General features: G+C 47.2%; 1 long non-coding RNA gene across 1 annotated transcript in view; it reads left to right on the top strand.

The window, feature by feature from the left end:
• Positions 1-8,780: 8,780 nt before the first annotated feature.
• Positions 8,781-22,881, top strand: part of LOC136022381 (uncharacterized) — a 148,540-nt gene continuing 134,439 nt past the window's right edge. Inside the window, exons 1-2 of the long non-coding RNA XR_010616145.1 lie at positions 8,781-8,984; positions 10,628-10,727. This is a non-coding gene — a long non-coding RNA (uncharacterized LOC136022381). The remainder of the gene's footprint in view (positions 8,985-10,627; positions 10,728-22,881) is intronic.

Here is a 22,881-nt window from a genome sequence, read left to right as displayed (position 1 = left end):
AGATTTTCTGAGATTGTAGATAAATATGATCTAAGTACCACAATAGGTGAGCTGGAGACTTTCGTCAGCATTAGGTAGAACCAGCTTGCAGGTCTTGACACCCTAACAGCTCTTCAGGCACTGAGACGACACCTCTCTCTTGGCCTTTAACATAAATCCCAGTGTCAGTCTTCCCAGTGATTATTAGTGGTGGCAATCCACAGGCCTCTGACTTCTTTACTGTGAGAGTGACAGAGCACTGGAACGGGTTGCCCAGGGGGGTTGTGGAGTCTCCTACACTGGAGATATTCAAGGCCCGCCTGGACAAGTTCCTGTGTGATGTACTGTAGGTTACCCTGCTCTTGCAGGGGGGTTGGACTAGATGATCTTTTGAGGTCCCTTCCAACCCTTGGGATTCTGTGATTCTGTGATTCAATTCTAACAGTCTCTCAATAGTTTATTTTCAAAGCTTTTTGGTTTGAAATGCCAAAATGAATCAGAGAAGAGATCCTCCACACAGCATTAAAAATGTTAAAAGAGAGTAGATTAGGGGCATGTCTTTTTCCACTCTCAAGACTCCTGGACTACATCACCCTGTAAATGCCTTTACTTAGAGTTATAAGATGATTTTGGAGACCTTGGCCACTCAGTTAAAGGATACCTGGCTTTCTTTATATGATACATAGCCCCTTTTGGTGCTGCACAGAAAGCACTTATGTTTCTTGTCTTGTACCAGTACAAATGACAGGATTGCAGACTCTGGCTTTATTTTCTGCTGTGCATTGTCTATCAAGAGTGACATGTTTGAAACTTGAGGATGTCATTTGATTCCATTACAGAGTTACACAGCTATATGAAAAGCAGTGTTTTTGTTTCAGTTATAGGTCTGGTCCATGGCAGATAAGTGTGTACTCACCCAGGTATCTTCACAGCCCCAGATGACTCGCTCTCAGCTCATGCTCTGGTTGGTATAAATGATTACGCAGAAACAACCCTGCATCAGGCTCAGACACAGGAAATGTGTTCGAGCCATGCATGAACTTCCTCATAGGTGGGAAGTTTGCATCTCCTTAACCAGCTGTAATGACCTGGAGCATATTATCATTGTAAACAGTTGAAATAAATACTGTAGTCCATCTTGCACTGCTGCATCACTTGGCTTTTAGCTCAGTTGTCTCTTCTGCTCCCATTGGTAGTCTCTTTGCAAAAGAATAGACACACCACTATCAGTGCTATAGCAGGTCAGAGCAGGAATGAGTGTAGTGTCCCTTGGTACACTCCACTGTTGGTAGAGGGAAGTTAAACCTAAATATAAACCACAGTGCTGTGCTCTGTGCTCTCTGTCCTTCCCTTTTTCCAGTGGTTGAGGGTAGGTGGAGGTACTTACTTTCTTACTGTTGCTGTTGCCTTTAAAACTCCAGAGAGGAAGGGATTTACAGCACGAGCAAAGCTCTGCTTAGAAGCTGGTTTAAAGCATCCTAAGAATTGCTTCCAAGCTTTTAAAATATATATTATTATCTCTCCCCACTCCAAAAAATGATGGAGAAAAAGACAAAACATTCCCTGTCACACAGCAATCACTCTCAAACACTGTTTCCTTAACTGTGCCTTGTATTACTGGCACCTCTCCCATTTCGATCTCCTGCCTTGCTCTGCAGTGCCTGGGGGACTGTGTTATCATGATCAAGTGAGGAGGAAATTACACAACTGGCATCCTGCAATATTCCATGCAGGAATCGAATGCTGCTTTACCATGAAGTCATTGGTTTCAGGCTGTACTTCCAATGCACTTCAGTAATTTCAGTTACTGGATACAATTTTTAGACTGGAAAATAGGTGTACATGAGCTGAAGTGGATGTGATCCCATTCGGAAGAGAACTCCATGTTTCTGTGTGACAGCTGTCAGGAATTCACGTGCCTCCAGAGACTTAGGGCCTTTCTTTCACTCCAAGCAGTGGCAGATGTTGTCAGGATTTGACTTCTCAGTTCTATAATGCTGTGTATCTCGGCCCAGCAATGTGCAGTAAGAGAAGCTGACAGTAATCCTTGCTTGTGGTAAGGTGTCCTCGGTATTTTAACTAGATCCTCTTGCTTGTTGAACAGGAAAGTTTCCACTTGTCACTTGGCTAGAGGATGGTAACCAGATGCCTGCACCCTTGATCTCCATAAGGAATGAGGTAGTGAGGGCACCAATTAACTCCTGTTGGGATGTACAGCCAGACTGATCTGAATAGCAGATCCAGAGTGAGTGCAGTGAGCACAGAGCAGTGACCTCCCCTTGCACAAACACCATGGTTCATCTGGTTAGGCACCACAGGCATTCCTCTGTGATGCCCAGATACTCACAGGCTGGCCTGAGCTACTGCCCTGTCTGAGCTGGGAGTTCTGCAGGAATCCTGGAAAGTCAGCCAGTGCCATTATGCTGAGGCAGAGAAAGCATATGCATCCGGGCTTTCCCAGGCGCAGGGTAACCTCTCAGCTGCTACATTTAAGCCACACATTCAAAGTTCCTTCCCTATCCAAGTTTCTCATTCTCTATAAATAGGCAGTGCTGGCTTCCCTCAGACTGCTCTCTCAGTGAGGACAATTCATTCTGAAGACAATCACATTTGCTGATATCCCTGATGAGGCTGTCAGGAACTGAGGCTGGTACTTGGATCGGTTGCATGCCTGTTAAGAACAAGCTCCGAATTCACTTCCTCCAGGCAGAGAGCCAGACCTACTGACAGACGGAAGTGCAGTCGCTCTTAAGCAAGACCAGCCCAGCTCCTTCAGATCCATCCTAAATCCACTGCTGTTTGCAGGGAAAAGGCACATTCAGCGCCCTGTGGCAGTTGTTTGATGACTCCCAGCCCTGCTGCCAAGCTTTACCTACAACCTAGAGGCAAAAGGACAGCTGATGCGTTTAATTCCCTGCTGACTAACATGGAAGAGCATGTTTTCAACAGAGGTTCAAGTCTAGGCCAAGCAGCCAGATCCCATCAGCTCCCATTTGTAACATCTCATGGGCACTGTCTGGGTTTATCTGACATCTGACTTTGAGGCTCCTGAGAAGCCAAAGTGACAAGAAAGCTCTTTGAAAGTCTTCGCTCCCCCTGTAACTAAACCTTGCTATCTGCAGCATTTCTGATAAGCTCAGAGAAGCAAGTTTGTTTGGGGCTGGACTCTCTGTGAGTCTGGGAGAGGAATTGAAGGACTATTACCTTCTGCTGTTGGTTTTGCTTCTTTCTCATGGGATGATGAGGGGCAGAGCCCCCCATCCCCAGCCATAGTGGGAGCTGGCTCTACCTTTCTTCAAATGCAAGCCTGTGGTTGAAATAATGTTCCGTGGAAACAGAAGCCCTTTCCAATGGCCTGCTGGAAACTGCTCCTCTTTGTGTGGCTTAAGAGACTGAACCCAAGATTTTTGTCAATAGGATTCAGAGGAGATGCCTAAAATCATCCTGGCTTACACGGGATCCATGCCCTGTCTCTGACTGCTTTTACGTTTTACTGTAGTTCAGAGGACATTTACCTGAAGAGGGGAAGAAGTCAACGTGGAATAACTCCAGAAACTGGTTTTATACCTCAAGGAAAGCATTATTTTTAAAGTCTGTCCAAAACTACACATTTGAGGTCCTTCCTCAATACACTGGTGTTAAGGCAAACATTTGGAAGTTGAAACTGGAAGGGTCTGGCCTGGGTTCAAACCTGCAGGGAAGTGTTGCCGAGCCAGGCTGAGGGCTGTGTGAATTCACAGAGATAACCTGCAGTGACATCCTTTATACTGCAGAGCTGACACCAGTCCTCAAAACCAGGAGGGATTACTCCACAAAGGAGAGCCTCGAATAGGAGAAGCTGGTGTCTATGACTGCTTTGGTTTGACACAATTAACAGAAGCTGGTTTAATGCTGCCAGGAGTGACAGTGCCCTCAGGCTGGGGTTGCTGGAAGCAGGTCTGCTGTAAGTTGTCCCACTCTGCAAAGGCATCCCCTACTGGTTTCCAGGGGTTGATTTTTATCAATGTGTAGGGCAATTCCCTACCTATTAGCTATTCCTTTTGGACTGCCCTGTTTGTCTTTTCAGACAGTGTATTTAAATACATTTTCCAGCTGGGAGAGATTTCAAAGGGTGAGGGGAAGACTTTTGGGGAAAGGATGAAGAGCTAAGAAAAATCAGGTCTGTGGCTGTAGGGGAGGCTCCGGAAGGGAAGAACAGACTGGGCTGGAGGTTTTATTAACCATGTATTATGTTCAGTTATGCACCCCCAAGTGCACATAAAGGCTGTAATAATCCCTTTGAGTGTCTCCAGCTCCATTCCTGTGTTTGGTGATGTCACCAGTAGTGGGTTAGAGGCAGAAGGAAGAGGGAAAGAGAATTGTGTTCCTTGTTTTGGATGATGTAGGAAGCAGGGATGTGTAAAAGCGATTCTTGGCACAGTGCTTTTCTTGTTTGAGGCAACCTGAGCTGCACCCCATGTGTTTCTTATCGGTGGCCTAAAATAGTGGTTGAATCCACAAAACCCTGGCACATCAGCACACCTCCTCGCTGCGGGAGCTAAGGGGAAGTTCACCCTGCTGCAGTGCCAGCACAGGAGAGGAGCTCCCGTGCTTGTCTGGTAGTTGTCTACCTCGAGCCTTGTTTTCATTAGGAAAGAGCAACAGAGCAAGTGCCAAGTCTTCATGGTAAGCTGATCCTAAATTAATAGTTAGCACTCGACCCAAATAATAATTACCACCCATGTTACTCTCACATGGGGAGCTGGAGGGTTTTTTGCTTACCTGGAGTGTGGTTTTTTTTTGGCTTTACATATCTAAAATTTAAGCTTGTGTGGAAGAAATGAGTTCTTTGAATTTAATTTCCATTCGATGTTGCAATGTCAGGAAAGCTTGAAAAATCACTGTGAAGGTTTCCTTCCAAGCAGCAGATGCTGTCATTGCTGGGAAGGAATTCACCCATGAGCATGGCTCTGCAGAGATGTCTGCCTGCCACGAAGCTCTGCTGCCATCCTGGATCCCTCGTGCCTGCCAGTGACATTCAGAGCCCTGGAACAGAGCTGACATGTCACAGGCTCTGTGACAAGCAAGCACATTGGATGGACAGTGCCTGAACCACTGAGGTTCATGTGCCTAAATAAGCACAAAGCAGGAGGGGAAGCTGTACTCATTGAAGGAACAGGCAGGTCACTGGTGTGGCTGCTCCATGTATGGTTTGGACAGTGACTAGAATAAGTCTGTAAAACGAAGTGTGTCCTTCACTTCAGCGCCAGACTGTATATGCACAATACATAGGTGCTTACTTCAGTTCTCAGAAACACATAATTTCTGCTGTCACCCTGCAAGGGCACGTCTGTGTGGCTAAACATTGCTTCCACTAAATGGGATGGGATAGGGGGAATTAAAAGTGTGTATGTCAACATGCAGAGGGAGAACAGGACTGTCTCAAAACTATTTTGGTTCTGTTTTCCTGGGGATGGATTTGACCTGCCTCTTATTGCAGGATGCTGCGGAAAAATCAGTGTTATGCCAAAAGCACGGGCAAATGCTGCAGCCTGTCTCACTGCTGTCTCCCAGTGCCTTGCCCTAGCGGGTGGCAAACGAAATGCCCTGTTATCTGCGCCTGCTTGCAGCAAACACAGCTTCCCTGCCATCCAGGCTGCTCATCAGTCGCAGGCGATTCTCCTTCTGTCTCACACATAGACTTGAACACAGGCTTTCACCCCATGCACAAACAGAGCTCTTTAGTCCCAACTTTCCTCAGATTCTTTGCTTTGGGGAAACTAATGGAAGTCGTAGGGTAAAGGTTGGACTTGATGGTCTTAAAGGTCTTTTCCAACCTAGCTGAATCTATGAGGGGAAGCACAAGAGCAATGTGCATTGAAAGCTTGCCACCTTCCGGACATTGAAGAGTACTGTGTCTTCTACAGGAAATGTAACTATAGGAAAGGAAGTCCAGCCACCGAGTGTGGGTATGCAAGTGTCAGTGTACGTGTATGAACTTCAGGGATGAAAAAGGAAAAAAGATGGCTAAAGGAGGATTGTGCATTGCGTAGGGCAGCACTCTAACCCATCTTCACAGAGGCTGGAGTGCTCATTTTCTCCTTTGTGTATGTTGCCGAGCTTGTGTAAATTAGGGATTTATAGCGTGTGCCAGTATTCATCCATCCACCACATATCTCCTCTTTTCCCAGTCCCACCTGCACATCTGCCCAGTGCTGATGGTGTGCTGGCCCTGTCCTCTCCCACTGCACACCCTGCAAGCAGCAGGACCCCCCTGTGCACACTCCCTCTCACATGTGTTTTGCCCAGGAGCGCTGAACGGTGCTAATGCCTGTGAGACACCAAACCCAGAGGTCCTGGGCTGTAACACGAAGCAGAGACACAAACCTGTTTTCATTCATAAGCCACCATGATTTGGATTCAGGGCTTAGGAGACAGGAGGCCATGGAAGTCACCCACTGCATCTACCTGTTGTCCAAATGCCACAGAATTCTCAGCCATGGATTTCACGCCTGGGTGAAAATGCTCTGGGGATCCTACTGAGAGCTGTGGTCTCCATTTTTAATAAACAGGTGCAGTAAAACAAAATCCCATGGTAATAATAAACCCTAACCATGGGGCTTCAACATGGGACTTTATGCCATGGGCACAGAGCTAAAGGAGGGTATCTGCTGCTCAGAGCATCTTTTCTCTGGACTAACCCACAGATGTGAACAAAACCTTCCTCTAGCAGTGAATAACAGTGATGGGATCCTGACAGGGTTTTTTACCTGAAAGCAAAGCAAAAAAAAAAAAATACAATTTTCTTTATTTTAATTAGTTTTAGACGAGTCCCTCATTTGTGTTGTGTGAACAGACATTTGTGCAGTCTCAGTACAGCTTTACTGGTGTGACTGAACAAGGAGAGCTCTCAAAATCCCCAGCATCTGTACAGCTCTTCCAATCCTACCCTTTCATTGAAATTTCACAGCATTCCCCAGTAACTCAACTCTCAGCAGAGAAGCAAGGCCTGCAGGGGAGCAGATTTCTTTATGCAGCTGTATCAGATCTCAGTGACACCCTGTGTACGTGCTCTGGGTGTTTACAGGTCTGCGAGCAGTGACATAGCTACCCCAGGGACACGATGCTCAGACAGGCCCCATGAAACCCAAGGCTCAAATTAAACGTCAGTGTATTACTGCAGAGAAAATCATGGCTATTCTTTCTGTGCCAGGAGCCATAAACACAGATTTGATTCCAAAATAAGGTCAGAGTTACATACTCTTGAGAGCTTCAAAAGCCTTTCAGCTCCTATTGAAGAAAACAACTGCAATAGAAAGCGATCAACACACCAAGGAGGTGGTTTTATTTTTGCCAACAAATACTCCTTTTTCTTTCTTGCTGGAGTAAATTGGAGCCAGAAGTTGCAAAACCCCCATACATGCAGTGTCCAGCATCTCCCCCTAATATTGATACCTAGACATTCATTTAAAAAGCAGCAATAAGCATCTTATAGGATGAAACAGCATCTGATGTACTATTTCATTTCTCCAAACATTACAAATCACTTCTTTTCTAGCCTTGTTAAGCCTGACCTGCCTGAAAATCAGTTCAGGTGACTCAAATGAATTGCTTTTGCTCTGTCACCCTCCCAGCCTGGTGCTGCAGCAGAAATTGCTTTGAATAGTTATGTTCAGACCCAGGGGCTTGGAGCAACCTGCTCTAGTGGCAGGGGATTGGAATTGGATGAGCTTTAAGGTCCCTTCCAAACCAAACCAGTCTGGGATTTGACTTCAAAAGCAAAACGTCAGAAGAACATTTCATCCCTCTCTTGCCTACAGCGCTGCTGCTTTGCTCTCAACTTTGCACTTTGGGTTCCCATGGACCTGCATCCCTGTGTTTCCTTTGGGATGCAGAGAAAGGCTTCAATCTCTCCTGTCTTTCTGCAGCCTTGAAGTACTGCCTGAGCCTTGGTGCGTTCTTTCCTCCTGCTGTTGCCTGCTGCTGGTGAGATGGTACATGGCATAAACTGCCATCAACCCTTCCACAACAGGATCAGACTTTCCCACCCCTTCAGGTCAGCCCAGCAGTAGCAGAGATTTTCCATTAGCTTCAGAGGCTTTTATAGCAAAGATGATGGTTGCAATAGGCATGCAAATGAGTCAAGTCATTTAAACTGGCATCATCTTAATTACAGCAGTGTGATCAACGTTTTTGACCATTCAAATTGCCTACCAAAACCACAGCAGGGCACATCGGGCAGAGCTCAGAGAACTGTGAGGAGAAGGGATTCTAAGGGCACTTTGAATGTGTGAGGTGGAATCGGCCTCCAGAAGCTGAATCCCTGGGCTAGATGGTGATTTGTGCAACCCCCTCCTCACTGGGGTTTCATATGAACCAGCAGGCGTTATGCTATAAGGCTCTGAGACCAGCAGGAGCAAGGGTGTGTGTAATGTGGTTACAGCTCCTCTGAGGCTCACAGAGCACCCTGAAGTAGGGAAAAGTATGCAGTTGCTGTTGTGTACACTGAGTAACAGCAGGTCTAGGCTGCTTTTCCTTTTTGAAGTACTCAGGAATTGCGTATCTGTCTCCCAGTACTGCTCTTAGTCTGGCTGTCATCACAGAACTGTTTCCTGGCTAATAACACACAGGTGACTTCTATCATCAATCACCTTCAGCAGGGTGTGTGAGATGAGATAGAATCATAGAATAGTTAGGGTTGGAAAGGACCTCAAGATCATCCAGTTCCAACCCCCTGCCATAGACAGGGACACCTATGCCACCGTAGGCAAAAGACTGATGTTTTTTTGGGTTTTATACCACAAAACAAACTTCAGCCCCAGGATATAATGCATGCAAATGCAGCAGCGTAACCACCTGCAGCAAGATCAGCCCTTGCACTCATCTCACATCAAGGTGTCTCTTTGCCTCATCAGACCACCACAAACGATGCAGCTTCCACAAGAGGCTGGAGGGCAGCAGCGCAGTGCTCTCACGGAGAGGCAGCCGGGGGGGCTGGCCGGGAGCTGCGGAGGGCCTTAGCCGAGGTGAGGCGGGGGGGGCCGGGTTTGGGGCCCACTAGATGGCGGCAGCTCCTTATGGTTGTGTCCTTAGAGCAGGAAAAGCGGAGGGTGAGGTGGGAAGCAAGGAGCTGGGAGCGGAGCTGAGCGCCTCAGGTCCTGCGGTCCTGCACCCTCATGGCTGAGACCTGGGGCAGCCGCCGGAGCCTTTGCCTGGGGGTGTTGGTGCTGTTAAACACTTGCTTTGGGAGCTGCGTTAAGTGCAGGGGGAGGCTGAAGCGCTCCGGTGTGTAAGCCCTGCAGTAAGGGCTGCAAACGTGTCCGTAACCCGGTGCTGAGAGCACTGCCAGGCGGTGCTCCTGCATGCTCGTACCCGTGCGGCTGCTGGAGCTTGTGTATCCCCGAGCCGGCTGCGGTGACCCAAGTAGGGCTGAACGGCCTCGCACAGCGTGTGTGAGCATCACATCTGCCTGCGGCGTCCCGGGGGTCTGTGCAGAGCTGCGGCCCCCCCCGGTATGTAGCGGCTTTTGCTGTGTTCAGAATCGGACTTCTAGATGCCAGCAACAGCCACAGGTACAATGGGCAGTAGATACGAGGATAGAGTCCTTATTTGTGCCAGTGCAGCTAACAGCCACGTGTTCAGGAGGAGGGACATCACATCCCAACCCTCCCCAGGCTGGGTGAGTCCGCCTTTGCCTTTGTTGTGCAGATGAACCTCTTCAGCACTCTGAGCCCTTTCTCTGCAGGGTTGCTGGAGCTCCTAGCAGTTAATGTGAGCATGAGCAATAGGGCACAGGCTTCGTGGTTTCTTTTGAAGCACAGTGGTAAAGAGAAAGGGAGTTTTGTAGCTATCTATGGTCATGGTAAAGTCTGCTGTAAAACAAACTAGTCCAAGGTTATTCTTCGTCCCAGTAGTGCTGCTTGGTGAACGAGAGAACTTGTATATGTGAAACTCGGCAGTTTCGCCTCCTGTCCTTCCCTGGAGTGGCCCCTCGTTGTGTTCTGTGTCCTGATGCCGCTTTAGCAAATGTAGCTCAAGATCTACCTTGTGTTGTGTGAACCTTGGACGTGTTCACAGTGTGAAATCAGTCCTGGCTAAAACCTTCACCCTGCAGATGCAGCAGGATTGCCATGTTATGCTATTTATAGACAGGATAGAAATCACCTGATGAAGGTCGGGGGAGAAAGTTGTGGTGAAGCTGTGAGGTAAATAAGCACTTGATTCATGGGCGATGACAAGGAGAAGAGGACAGTTATGTTAGCGCAGACATCTTAATTCCCTTTTCACTGCTGTTGCTGTTAAAATGGTCCCTCTGTTTTTGCATGATCCTGTGTACCTCTGCTGTGCAGTGCACACCCGCCTCTCCTTTGTCAGGCTACAGAAAGCATCCCTTTCCCACTGCGGGTGTGATGCGTTTCAGTGCAGTAAGCGTTTCTGAGTGTTTGCCTGCTGCGTAGCTTCACTGAGGTGCAGTGCTGGGAAGAGCAGCTCCAAAGTTGGTTACAGATTTGTGGGGAAGCTTTCAGGAACTGGGTAGTTTTCCTGATGTTTCAGTCTACTTGTGTAGCTTTGTAGCAGAGTGCAGTCACCCCTAGGAGTTGTGTTGGGTCACAGATACCATGGTTCTTGCTCCTGTCATGCCTAAAAAATGGAATATGTTTCATTGCAGGTGCGTTACCCGGAAGCTGTGCCTTTTGCTGTAACACTTGCTTAGTGTTGAAGGTGACAGACTGCCTTTGCGGTAGCCCACATACAAGCCAGTGCAACCTGTAAGTGATTTCAAGATGTGCAATCTTCCATTTGCTTATCTTCTTGTAGCAATATGATGCTTCTCGTGCTGCTGATGTGCTCACCCAACTGTGCTGGTGGGGTGTGTTCATCCAGATTCTGATTTCCATGGAACAGTCCTGCAAAACTGGACAGTATTCCCTGGGCTTCACTTGTGTTCAACTCCCTTCCCACCCCTTCCCATCAGTGCTGCTTAACTGTGATGTGAATTTTATCCTTTTTCTGAAGTGCTGTTTCCTTTCTGCTTTCCTAATACTGTCTCAGAAATGCTGATGTCCTCTGGATGCAGTTAGAGCCAGTGCCCTTTGTGGAAGGCAAAAGGGAACTTTAAGTTACCTCCATGCTTAAATAATGGTCTAAATTGGTTGGATGAAGTGCTCCCTTCTGCCCAGTGCAGTTGTGTTACTGCTGTGTGTTACTGTGTACCCAGATTAGCACTTTGTCAGTGCTAACATGGTAACTGGGCTTGGTACAGACATAAATGGGATGAATACTGTGAACTTACATGTAGCTCCTGGTTTTCCCCTTGCGTATTTGCTCTGTGAAATGCTTGGAGGGCTGAGCAAAGGATGGTGCATTTGAGGCCTTTATTTGCATTCACTGAAGTCAAACGACTGGAATTAAATGTGACCTGTATGAAAGCAAGCCTTGTTTCCAAAAAGTGCATGGGGAGCTGAGATCAGAAGACACGTTGCAAACATTGCAGTAGCATAACTTGAGGCAAGTGCAATCATTTACTTGACTAATGAATCCCCTGGGCTGCTAGCAAGAGAGCAAATCCCTCATTCATCTTCTTAACTTAATAAGCAGAGGGGTTGGCCTTAAGGGTAAATGAAATGCATAGTGATCCTATGAATGTTTGAACAAATTGCTGTACAATAAGATAAGGGAGATCCAGCAAAAGACTTGCTTTAGTCTGAGAGACTGTCAGTGGGCTTTAAGGGAAAGAGAGAAGCTGGAGGTGATGGCTCTGGGTAGCTCTTGCATGGCAGTTCTCTCTATCTGTCCAGTTTGTACAGGCTGGAGCACAGGAGTTTTGTTGGGATGTTATCTAGTGAGCTTAGTGCCAAAGCAGTGCTTGTGCTTTGTGCTGCACATGAGCTATCAGAGATTAACAAGCTTGCAGAGCAGAGAATGCAACCTCTCTGCAGCTAACACCCTGCTGCTGCTTCAATGTCTGTGTGCTCCTTGGAAAGGCTCATGGAAGAGCCGGAGAATGCCTGTGCTTGTGGGAGCTAATGAGGCTCATTCCTGTCTTTCATGCCTTTAATTACTTTAGAGGAGAAATCGATGGTGTGAAACAATGAAATGCTTTACTCGTTAGAAGGGTGATTGCTGGTTCTGCCATCACAGCAATTACTGTGTGATCACCTAAGCAATTGTTGTGTGTTAGGGAAACTGAGGCAGAGATGAGGTCATATTGCTATAGATGATAAACTTCTTAGTATGAAAATAAGGCCAGGGTAAGGAAGCTTCTGCCATGTGTAATACACTTAGTAATTTGTTGGGGGTTTCTTTAAACCAAAGAACAAATGAGAACTGCAGAAAGGAATGGTTTTTAAATTGAAATTAAACCATAAGCCATATAAAGTGACTTTTGGGAGGCTGGTTAAAGCATAAAGAAGTTGAAAATGGGAATTCTTATTCTTGGCTATTGTTCGAGAGAGGATTTTTGGATGAGATGGGCCATTGCTACTGAATGCAGTTTAATACTTGTGATCTTCTAAGGCCCTTTATGATAAACACATAATCAAGAGTGGAAAACTGAGTTGGATTATTAAAAAATGAGTGACTTTTGCTGTGTCATGAATTTGAGTTCTTGAAATCAAACTGGATGGTCAGATCTCTGTTAATGAAGGTGAAATATAGAGCTAGTGTTTGTATATTTCATTGGGATCTGAAATAACTGTTAACTCTGATTTGGTGGGATGGAAACTACATAATGTGGATTTAAGTTATGAAGTTCATGTATATGCATTAGTGTAGCTCTGTACTAGAGTAAGATTGTTTATAATGGAGTGCTTTTGGATGCTAGCCAGTGTTTGCAGGGCTGTTCTTCTGAAGCTTGGTGACTTTAAGAATAATGTGTAGCAAATTGCTCTTTTTAATTGAGGTAGGTGGTTGTCATAAGTTAAACAAGGCCTTGGCATAGTGTGAGCAGTATTTTAGGGTTCAAGCTGCAGTTCTGAACACATCAAGGATCGAAGACCTTGACAATCTCAGTACTGCGGCACTTATGCTAGCACAAAGCAAAATCCCTCACAAACACCAAGTTGGTGCCTGGATTTGCTGTAAACACACAGGGGGGTTCTTTGCACTTGGAGGCCAAGCTGGAGCCAGCTTTTGTGTCCTGTTGTTCCCCCATGGTCAGTGCACTGTTACCGTTTGAGTGCTGTAGGTGCCATGTGCAAGGTGCTCCTGTGTAAAGGTGCAGGCAGTTTTGGGGTGTTCATAGCTTAATTTTGTAACAAAGAACACTTGAGTGAATTGGACTACTGATGCTTTGTGTCCTTTGCAGTATGGGAGCTGTAGGAAGCATTTTTATTTGCATGAGAGAAAACAACCAGGTATTTGGGTTTCAGTAAGCTGGGGAACAAGGGAAGCTTCCAAAGGGGAATATCCTCTTTTCCTCTGTGACTTGGCATTGAATAGTCTGTGATGTTAAGCCTGTCTGGAAACTAAGAGGTTTAGACAGGTATGTTGTAGTCAACTTCTCCTTGTTCATGGAGTGAATGTCACTAGGGGATGAAACAACCCCATCAGGGTGTGCGGTGTCACCCCCTTAGGTGCTCCCTCACCTGTAAGGTGACTTTGAACTGGTCAGTAAAGACCAGTCTATCCCCACATCAGACCTAAGACATGAGCACTCTCAACAGAGGAAGAGGATAGAAAAGTGTCCTGGTTCTGTAGCTGGGATACGATGGATATGTGGGATACATGCTTCTGTCGCCTAAGAGTTCGTGATTTGGAGCAGTCCTCAAGTCTTGTAGATTGGCTGCTCACTGCTATTCCAGTTTAACTGTTGCCTCTTCATCCCTTCCTGCGTCAGGACTAGTTTTACCAAAAGAAAAACCTGTACAGAAGGAAGGCACATGCAATGGCTGAGCCCAAGAGGCACTTCATTCCTGCTGGAAGAGGGTAGGCTGTATAGGTCTGCTTTGGCTCCTGGTTGAAAAGTCTGTCCTTCCCCTTCCTTGCAGAGCTCATCAGATGTGTTGAACTGATGCAGTTTGCCAAACTAACTATTATCCATGTTGGGACAACCCAGTATACATACTGGTTCTTGGTGCAGGTACCTGGATAAGGGACTTAACTCTTAGACTCGTCCCCATCCGCCCTTGGCTTGCTTTTTAGTATTTCAAAGCTGCCTCCTGATGTGACTTTGGCCAGACTAACCCTGATGCTTTCGCCTGTTTTCACTCGAGAGTGATTTTTGTGCTGGTGTATTAGAATAATGAGGGGTTTTGGCTGCACTGCTGCTGTCATTTCCTTCCTGGGCAGCACTGAGCTGTGTTAGGTGGGGAGAACTAATGTGGAAGCATGAAGCTGATTGAGCTTTGTGTTCATGTCTGCACGCCAGTGCCTAGATAATGCTGCAGTGTGTGAGAGCCTGATGAGCATCAGGGTGGAAGGGCCAGCAGTCCTGGCTGAGAATTCACATTTCCAGTTCCCAGTTTGGTGTGCACGGCTCATTCCAGACTGGGAGTTTGTTATTGAACTGGTGTCAGGCTTACAAGAAATAAGCCCTTCTTGCTGAGAGACCCCAGGCTGTTGGTAAACCCGAGTGTCCCATCTCCCAGGCACCTCTCTTGCTGTGCTGCTTCTCTGCATGTGGGTTAGTGCACTGCGCTCTTGTGTGTAGCTGGCGAGTGAGTGACTCCAGAAAAGTCTGCGTTGAAATATGGAAGAGCTGGGTGCTAGGGGTGTGTGAATGCTGTAATACCAACCAGGGCCTGAGCTTGCATATTCCTGCGTCTCTGAAGTTGGCCAGTGCCGGGTGTGCCTGCAAGGTGCCAGGAACTCCTTAGTGTGCTCTTTTGAAATGTCAAACTCTTCTGTCTGCTCCACAGAGTGATGAGATCTGTCGTGTCTTCAGCTGAGCCCCCGCATTACAAATGGTAGTTGTGCACCTCATTCCAGAGCTCGCTGGGTTTCACTTGGCCAGAAGTCCAAAGCTCTCCTGTACTCCTGGCCTGGGAGGTTTGGCCTTAATGCATTTATCTGCGTGTACAAGGAGAAGGGAACATTTCTGTTTTCACAGATGGCTTGGGTTCAGGAAATCCAGTCAGCTGGTGTGGATCTGGAAACCATTCTGCCCTTATTAACACCCTCTGATGATATAAACAGAGAATCCCCTAAGCAAGGAGCAGTCTAAATAAAACTGCAGGCCAAACCAGAACATCTATGGTGTGCCAGATCCTGCCTTCGGGAGAGAGAGGATGGGAAGTGCCAGGAAAGGGAAGATCTTAATTTCTAAGAGAACAGATCCATGATTAAGGAACGTCTGTACTCCTGCTTCTCCCAAGAGGGCAAGAGGAGAGCTGAGGAAGTGATATCCTAGAGGAAGGGGTTTTCTCTGCCACTGCTTTGTCTCATCTCTTGGAAGTGACTGGTGAGATCTAAGCCAGGAATTGTCTTAAGATGGAGGCTGGAGGCCAGAGAGGCTGTATAGATCTGAGCCTGTATTTGCTGTCTGCCTCAGTTTCCTGTCTGTAGTACAGGAAGAGCAACTAAAAATACCCAGCTGCAGAGCAGTATCTGTGCCTGTGGTGGGAGCCCTGGGGTGCTGCCGGATGCCATGTCGTTCCTTCTTTCCACTTGAAGGTACATTATATCAGGGTTTGGGTATATGCCACTTGCCACTGGTTGCTCGGATATGTCTGCTTTGTGCACTCACCTGACTGGTGTTTGTGGTGGGGAGTGGACTGGTGATCTTAAATGTGGTGTTTAAGAGGTTGCTCCTATGTCCTGCCAAATGGACTGGGACAGTTCTTCTGGGCTGACAACTCCAACGAAGACAGAGATAGAGGGGCTGGAAAATGCTGAGATGCAACTTTGAGACCTGAAATAAAAACAAAGGGAGTTTCCTCTTTTCTTCTACTGTCTTATCTCTTTGTTTTCCTTTTATCTCTCCCCTTTTTATTTGTCTTCTCTTTCTCTCTAACTCCAAATGTAAGTAAGAGTTTAATATGCTGAGACAGGAGAGAAGTTGTTCCATGTGTTGCAGATGCACAACATGTCTTCATTAACTCCCCATGACATTCAAAATAGCTGCAGATAAAGACAAACTAAATCTGTGCAGACAAATATAAATGCTGTTCCCTCTCCCTTCCCTTCGCCCCTGCACAGAGCACCCCCTCGGGGCATGCATTCAATTACTGAAGATGAATGGAGCAAAGCGGTGCAGCATTCGGGATGCTTCGACTGGCCCTGCCTGCTTCCGCCATCAGATGGCTCCCCACTTCAGGAAATGTGCTTCCTGACCTGGAGCCAGCCTGGGAGATGCTCCATGGGGCTTGCGATGCAGCCTTTCCCTGACGGGGTAGGTCAGGCAAGGCTGGTAAAGCCCTGGCATTGCTGCATTTCCTACAGTTGTCATCTCTTTCTGACCTAAGGTGTATGGAAGGGCAGACCTTAGTGCTTAAGGCACTAGATGGAGAGTGAGGGTGTTCTCCTTTGCCCTACTGTGTAGCTGCGAGCAGTGATGTAGCTTCTCCCCTGGGGTGTGGAGATGGGCTGTGGCAATGGAAAGCGGGATGCTCCCTGGGACAGGCCCCATGTGCAGTTTCTTCTGCTCCTCAGCAAATCTAGATGGCATTACAGAGAGCCTGAGCTTCTGGCTGGCTCTTGTTGTGACAAGTATAGGCTGGGGTAGCCATTTATGTGTCCATGTCCACCCTGGCTTGGGCTTGTCTCCCCAGCATACAGGGTTTGGGGCTCAGAGCTGTGCTGCTGTAAGGAGAGCTGATGTGCTACAGCAATGCAGGATCTCATGGAGGAGTCTTGTAGACGCAGGATCCTGGTCTATAAAATGACTGTGAGCATATTATGGGTTTTTGTTCACTAGTGGCTAATGTGTCTGTACAGGGCTTCACAACTCCTAGAGATTTGGACTGAACTTGATGTGTTTCTGGGCAGAATTCTCTGCCCTGGGGTTTGCAGCCGGTACCCAGAGCACCCCGGCTTGCTTTGACTCGCACACAGAGTTGCTCTTTCCTGCATCCTTTCCTGACTCAAACTCTGCTCGAGCTGTACTTGTGTGGAAGTCTCTGATCTCCCAGAGCTTTTCTGCTGCTGCAGTGCTGCAAGACTTGGGGTGAGCTCAGATTACTGCGAGCTGTGGTGAGCAGCTTCCCAAGGAAGGACTTGCCATCTCTTTCCATTAGTCTTTTTAGTTCCCTCTCTGTTCACAGCAGATGATTATCTTGCAGAAGCATTCTGGGTTTGTTTTTTTTCCCTATGTAGTTCAAATTAGCCTTTCCTAAGTGCATTACCTTGCATTTGTCTGCACTGAACTTCATCTGACTCCACGCTGCCCATCCACCTAGCTTTGTTAAATGTAATTGAAATTGAGTTTGGGCTGGGGGGAGGCCTGGGGTTGATATAGCAAGAACGCAGAGGCCCGTGTTTCCAGGACTGAAGAAACAAGGTGAGCTATTGCAATTGCTGGGTCCTGTTAAATCCAGTTGTGTTCATGTTACAGTGAATTAAGTGAACATCAAGAAAGGAAGGCAGGGCAGAACCTCAGGTTTGAAACTAGAATAACTGAATAGCCTTCCTTGTGTGGATTCATGGTTTGTGCTCCAGTCTGAGGTCAGAATCTGTCCCTTGGAAACTGGTTAAAAATGGCAACTTCTTTCTCTAGAAGCTGGCAGAGGGGGTGAATGGGGATTGTTACCTTGTGTCGGAGGGGGCAGCCCCCCAGGGTTCACTGGTGCCTAAGCAGGCATCTGAACACAGATTATTAATGAAGAACAGTATCTCTGCTTCCAAGGACTTGAGTTCATCCGCACCAGTGGGCTGGTGAACAGTCTTACAATGTGCTCTGAATGTTTTATTGTTTAAATTACTCCCAGTAACTGGCTAATAATAAGCAGCTTTTAATAACAGTAGTGGAGGTAAAGCCGCACGCTACTGCTAAAATGAAGCTGCTGCTTGTGAACGGACTGATACAGACTAGTAGACTAAATAGTGAGGGACTATATTTGGCAACCCAGGCAAGACTTTGCATCCCTTGCTATTGAAAAGGCTTTAGTGGTGTAAGGTGGCATGCTGCTGAGAAGGACCCAGACCTCCATTTGGAGAGGTGAACTCAACACTTAACCTTTAGCTTGCATACAGGACACATGATGTATATATGGTTTTTGTGCAAAGGGCCCATCATGAATAAATAGAGTTAAAACTATCCCTGCTGCGGTTAGAGAAGGTGCCCCTCTGTTCCCCTGCTTCTCCTTATAGGAACAGCAGCCATAAATCATAAAATCCAGACTGGTTTGTGCTGGAAGGGACCTTAAAGCTCATCCAGCTCCAACCCCTGCCACGGGCAGGGACCCCTTCCACTGGAGCAGCTTGCTCCAAGCCCCTGTGTCCAGCCTGGCCTTGAGCACTGCCAGGGATGGGGCAGCCACAGCTTCTCACAGCCAGCACCTCAGCACCCTCACGGGGAAGAGCTTCTGCCTAAGATCTGCCCTAAAATCACCTGCACAAATGCTGTAAGCGCCTTGGTGGTGCTGGAATTTGGGTAATGGGAAGCTGAACCCCCTTTCAATGCCTTTAGTCTGGAATTTTAAGCCTTGCAGTCCTGCTCTGTGGAGGGAGTTGTTGTTCTGCATTTACAGAGCAGACACCTGAAATCATAGAATCAGCTAAGTTGGAAAAGACCTTTAAGATCATCAAGTCCAGCCTTTACCCCAGCACTGGCAAGACCACCACTACATTGTGTCACTGAAGACCTCTACATGGGTGGTTTCATCAGCTTACAGAGATGAAATGGGGAAACCGCTTGTTTCCCAGCAGTGACCCTCCAAGTTCTGTGGGAGACCTCTCTGCTGCTCCCTGTGCTGCATCACCTTTCTCTGTCCTGATGCTTTGTGTTTCTGTTCCTCTCTCTCTCCTCCCTGTGCTCCTTTTAATGCCTTATTTTTGCCTTAGTGGGGTTTCCCCCTAACTTCAGTTCCTGTGACTGGCACAGTGCACAGCTCCAGCAACCCTGTACATGACCAGCAGCTTCAGGTAACGTTTAGTGGCAACTAAATGAGATTCTCCTCCCTTACCCTCCCCTCGTGCTGAATGAATCTAAAAAGGCTGTTATGGTGGGGGGGAATTTAAAAGGGTTCATAAAAGTGAATTTTAAGAAAAGCCTAATGAAGGAAATGAACCTCCTGAGATCAAAGCTGAACCTGCTGTGCCAGTGCAGAGTTTAGACTTTGTCTTATGTTTCCACTGGCATGAAAACACATGTACAAATATTTCTTCCAACAGCTTTAACCCTTACAGGCCTGTGGGGTTGCATTAATGGCCTACTGCTGTTTTGCCTAGTGCTGGGCTCAACTGTTCCATTAGAAATTTACTTATGTAAGCTTCCTTTCACTTATGGAGAGGGCTGGGCATCCCCATGATCCATCAGGCCAAGAGCAGAGAGATGCCACTTTCTTCTCTGAGGGTCAGCTTAGCGCTGTGTGGCATCCCTCCTGCCTCTTGCTGCAATGGTGCTATGAAGAAAATCATAGAAACATTTAGGTTATAAAAGGCCTAAATGCAGTCCCAAGTGTGAGATCTGAAGGCAATACCCCTGCAATTCCCCTGGTTGCCAGCCCTGCCTCCAGAGGGAGGTGGTATTTGGTCAGCTGGTCCCGGTAAGTTCTGGGAATGTTAAAGTCTTAAAATTCCGTTTTCCTTAAATTAAAAAAAAAAATAGGGGGCTCTCAATAGGCTTGGAGGGGGATGGAAACGTTGCCTGAGTTGTGTAGGGGAAGTTCCATTAATCATGGAAAGCAAACTGAAGGCCCTTAATTTGAACCAATTTCTGTGGGCCAGGCTCCCCGTACCTGTAATTTTTCCATTACACATGTAATCTCCTCTGCAAAGGGCTACGTTTGTTTAGCATCAATTCTTGGGGTTGTTGTGGATTAAAGAGTGGATGGTTCAAATTTGTCAGGGGCTGGCTCTGGTCTCCTCTCCTCATCTCGTCACTTGTCACCCTTGCACAGGTCCCAAGGCTCTTACTTTTAAAGTGTTTCCATGTGTTTGAGAACAGCCTAAAACTGGGGCTACACAGAGCCTGATGCACTCGCAGCTTCCCAGAGTGCTAATGAGGAACATATTGGCTGTAAGTGCCGGAGCAGAGCACCATATAGCAAGAACAACAACTTGCACACAGCCTTATTTATTGCAGGCCTGTTTCTCCGAGAGAGGGAATGTCAGCCTGGATTTGGACTTTCACCTAATCTTCTCCGAAAGTACCCAGAGATATTAAGTGGCCACCTACTCAGCTGCTGGACTTCAGTTGAAAAGCAGATCCAAACGCCTGCTGCTATGAAAACGAATTACTGGCAGACACAGTGGTGGCTGTAGGTCATGGCCATAAGCCTCACGCTCAGTGTAAAACCTTTGGACTTGGTATTTTTGTGTGTAAACCGGGGTGGTTTTGACATGGAGTGGTGTTGGTGTAGGATTGATGGCAAGCGTTGGAGGAATTGTGTCCTTCTCTATTGGGAGGTGGTATTACAGCTGCTACAAGGCAGAGCATGCTCTTCCCAGAACCTAGCCTAGGAGGAAACAGTGAGCTTTCTTGGGTCTGCATGTTGGAAGCAACCCTTCTGGCTTCCAGAGCAGCCTATTTGAGTGAGGAGATAGGGAAGAAAATGGTAGGGGCGAGCATCCAAATTCAATGATGTGCACCCAGACTCGGGGAACTTCATGGATATGCCCATGATAAGAGCCTGATTTTTCAGATGGGCCTCTTGCCTTTTAATAGAAGTAATGCTGCCTGGATGGGTTAAAGGGAGGATTTCTTCATGACCCAGCACAGGTGTTGCATTGCTCAGTTGCCTTCATCCCCTTGTTCTTTCGAATAGCGTTCACAACCTGGTCTGCTGCGAATGCTCCATTGCAGTGGAGCTCTCTGGTCATACTCCTTGCAGAAACTAGTGTGAAGTGTTCCTGTTTGCTACTGAGTCTATTCACGGTAAAAGCTGAAGATGCCCAATAGACCATCTCTCCTCTGCTATGGATGTGCTTCCAGGAATCTACAGTAACACTGAATTTGCCCCAGTGAACACTGTTACACTCTAAGTTAGTCATGGTATGATTTTCATAATGAGTTGCCTGTTGAGATTCATGATTATCCAGGTGCGTCCTAAGAACTTGGTTAAGATACCTTTGAACCATGATTTCTCTGCTCTTTTCCATTTACTTAGGTCCAGTTGGACACAGATATGATGGAGAGCACTTTGCCTTTGATTGGGGAGCAGTTAGTTGCCAGTTCCAGCAGCCTAAACCCAGTATATAGCTTTACAGGGGTTGTCTTCAAGGTGAACAGAAGAAATTCTTAGCATTCCAGTTCTTTATTAACAGACTGACCCACCTGCTTCAATAGTGCAAAATGAATATTGCTCTGATTTACCCTGGCCCAGGACTTCATTCTCTGCATTAAATTACACAAATTACTCTGAGTCTTGCAAACTACAGCCAGTGCCTTCCTGCCAAGGGATGAGCTCATGATCCCTCACTTGTCTTGGGAGGGTTACAATGACCTAACCAGGACCTAAGATGCAAGTTCTCTCAGCTCCTTTTGCCTGCTGTTCCTAGCAGGCGTAGCGACTTCTCTGAAAGCCACTGCTTTTACCAGCAGCCATGTGGGAATGACAGTTCTGTTGTTCTTACTGGAGCTGGAGGAATCTTGTGTGTATGAGCAGGATGGGATCTACAGGCGAGTCTCCAAGTGTCTGGTCACGTTGTCTGGCTGGTAGAAGGTTATTTCTCATTCTGTGCTTTGTCTGTGTCTTGGTATTGCAAACAACACAGGTTCCCTGGGGATGGTGGTTCCGTTCTGACTGGGTATGAGTTCTGTCCCTTCACAAACTCACTTATTTACCCCTCAGACTTCTTACTGCTTGTGCAGGGAAAGAGGGAGCCGAAGCAAAGCCATCATCTCACTTATGCTGAAAAACCTTACAGTGAAGGAGGAAGCTGGCTCAAACTGAAGCAGATGCTATGTGGGAACAATTACCTGAGAGAAACTCTGGGAGGCAGTGGAAGAGATAATGAAACACCTAGGGATTTGGGGGTTAGCTTTCCAAGGAGCAAAGGGGTTAGCAGTTTAGTTAGAGCCTGCAGCTGTGGTGAGAATCAGCTTCTCTTTCTCTCTGCTCCTCCTTTTTCCCCCTTTGCTTCCTCCTTCCCAGCTCAGGGAACGGAAGAGAAGGTGACCTTTGGTGCACGAGTCCCATTGCCAACTGAGAACCCAGCTGCAGTGGTGCTGTGCTTGAAATGCAACTTGCTGAGCTCAGCCTGCAGTCCTGGCCATTGCATGCAGCTGCTGTGAGGCTGCAGCAGGGATGTGGCTGGGTCCTGTCACCACATCCAAGGCAGTGTGAGCTCCACATGGATGTGAACTTAATACCCTATGACTCCAAGAGAACAAGAGCAGGATGGGTGCCCAGAAATCATCCAGCCGTCAGCTCCCCAGAGCCCAAGACTTAGCTAGTTTCCCTTCCCTTTCTCTTCTACTGCAGGCAAGCACTCCTATTCCATCAGCTCATCTGAAAGGGCCAGCTTTGTTTTCAGTTTACCTACATGGCTTCCAGTACTGCTGGTAGGGGATTTAGTGTATGTGTTAATAGCAGGCTGAGCTGGGAGGAGCAGGGGTTGAATAACTCACCGAGTTTCTGTACCTGTCCTACCAAAAGCCCACTGTTATTTAAGGCCATTTCTATTCAGTCCAATGACAAAAGCAGTTTGAACAAATGATCCTTCCTGCACAACAGCCTGCACTGTTCAGAATGAGTTGCTGTGTGGGGTTAGGCAACATCAGTAGCTCAATGGTACAGGCATTGCACCTGGAAGTAAAAATAGGGCCAATTTTGGCAGGCTGAAGGCCTGCAAGAGGCTAGCCTATATCTTGGGCCCTTCACA

The sequence above is a fragment of the Lathamus discolor genome, chromosome 15, assembly GCF_037157495.1.
Source record: "Lathamus discolor isolate bLatDis1 chromosome 15, bLatDis1.hap1, whole genome shotgun sequence".
NCBI lineage: Eukaryota > Metazoa > Chordata > Aves > Psittaciformes > Psittacidae > Lathamus > Lathamus discolor.
This window is presented reverse-complemented; position numbering and strand designations above follow the sequence as displayed.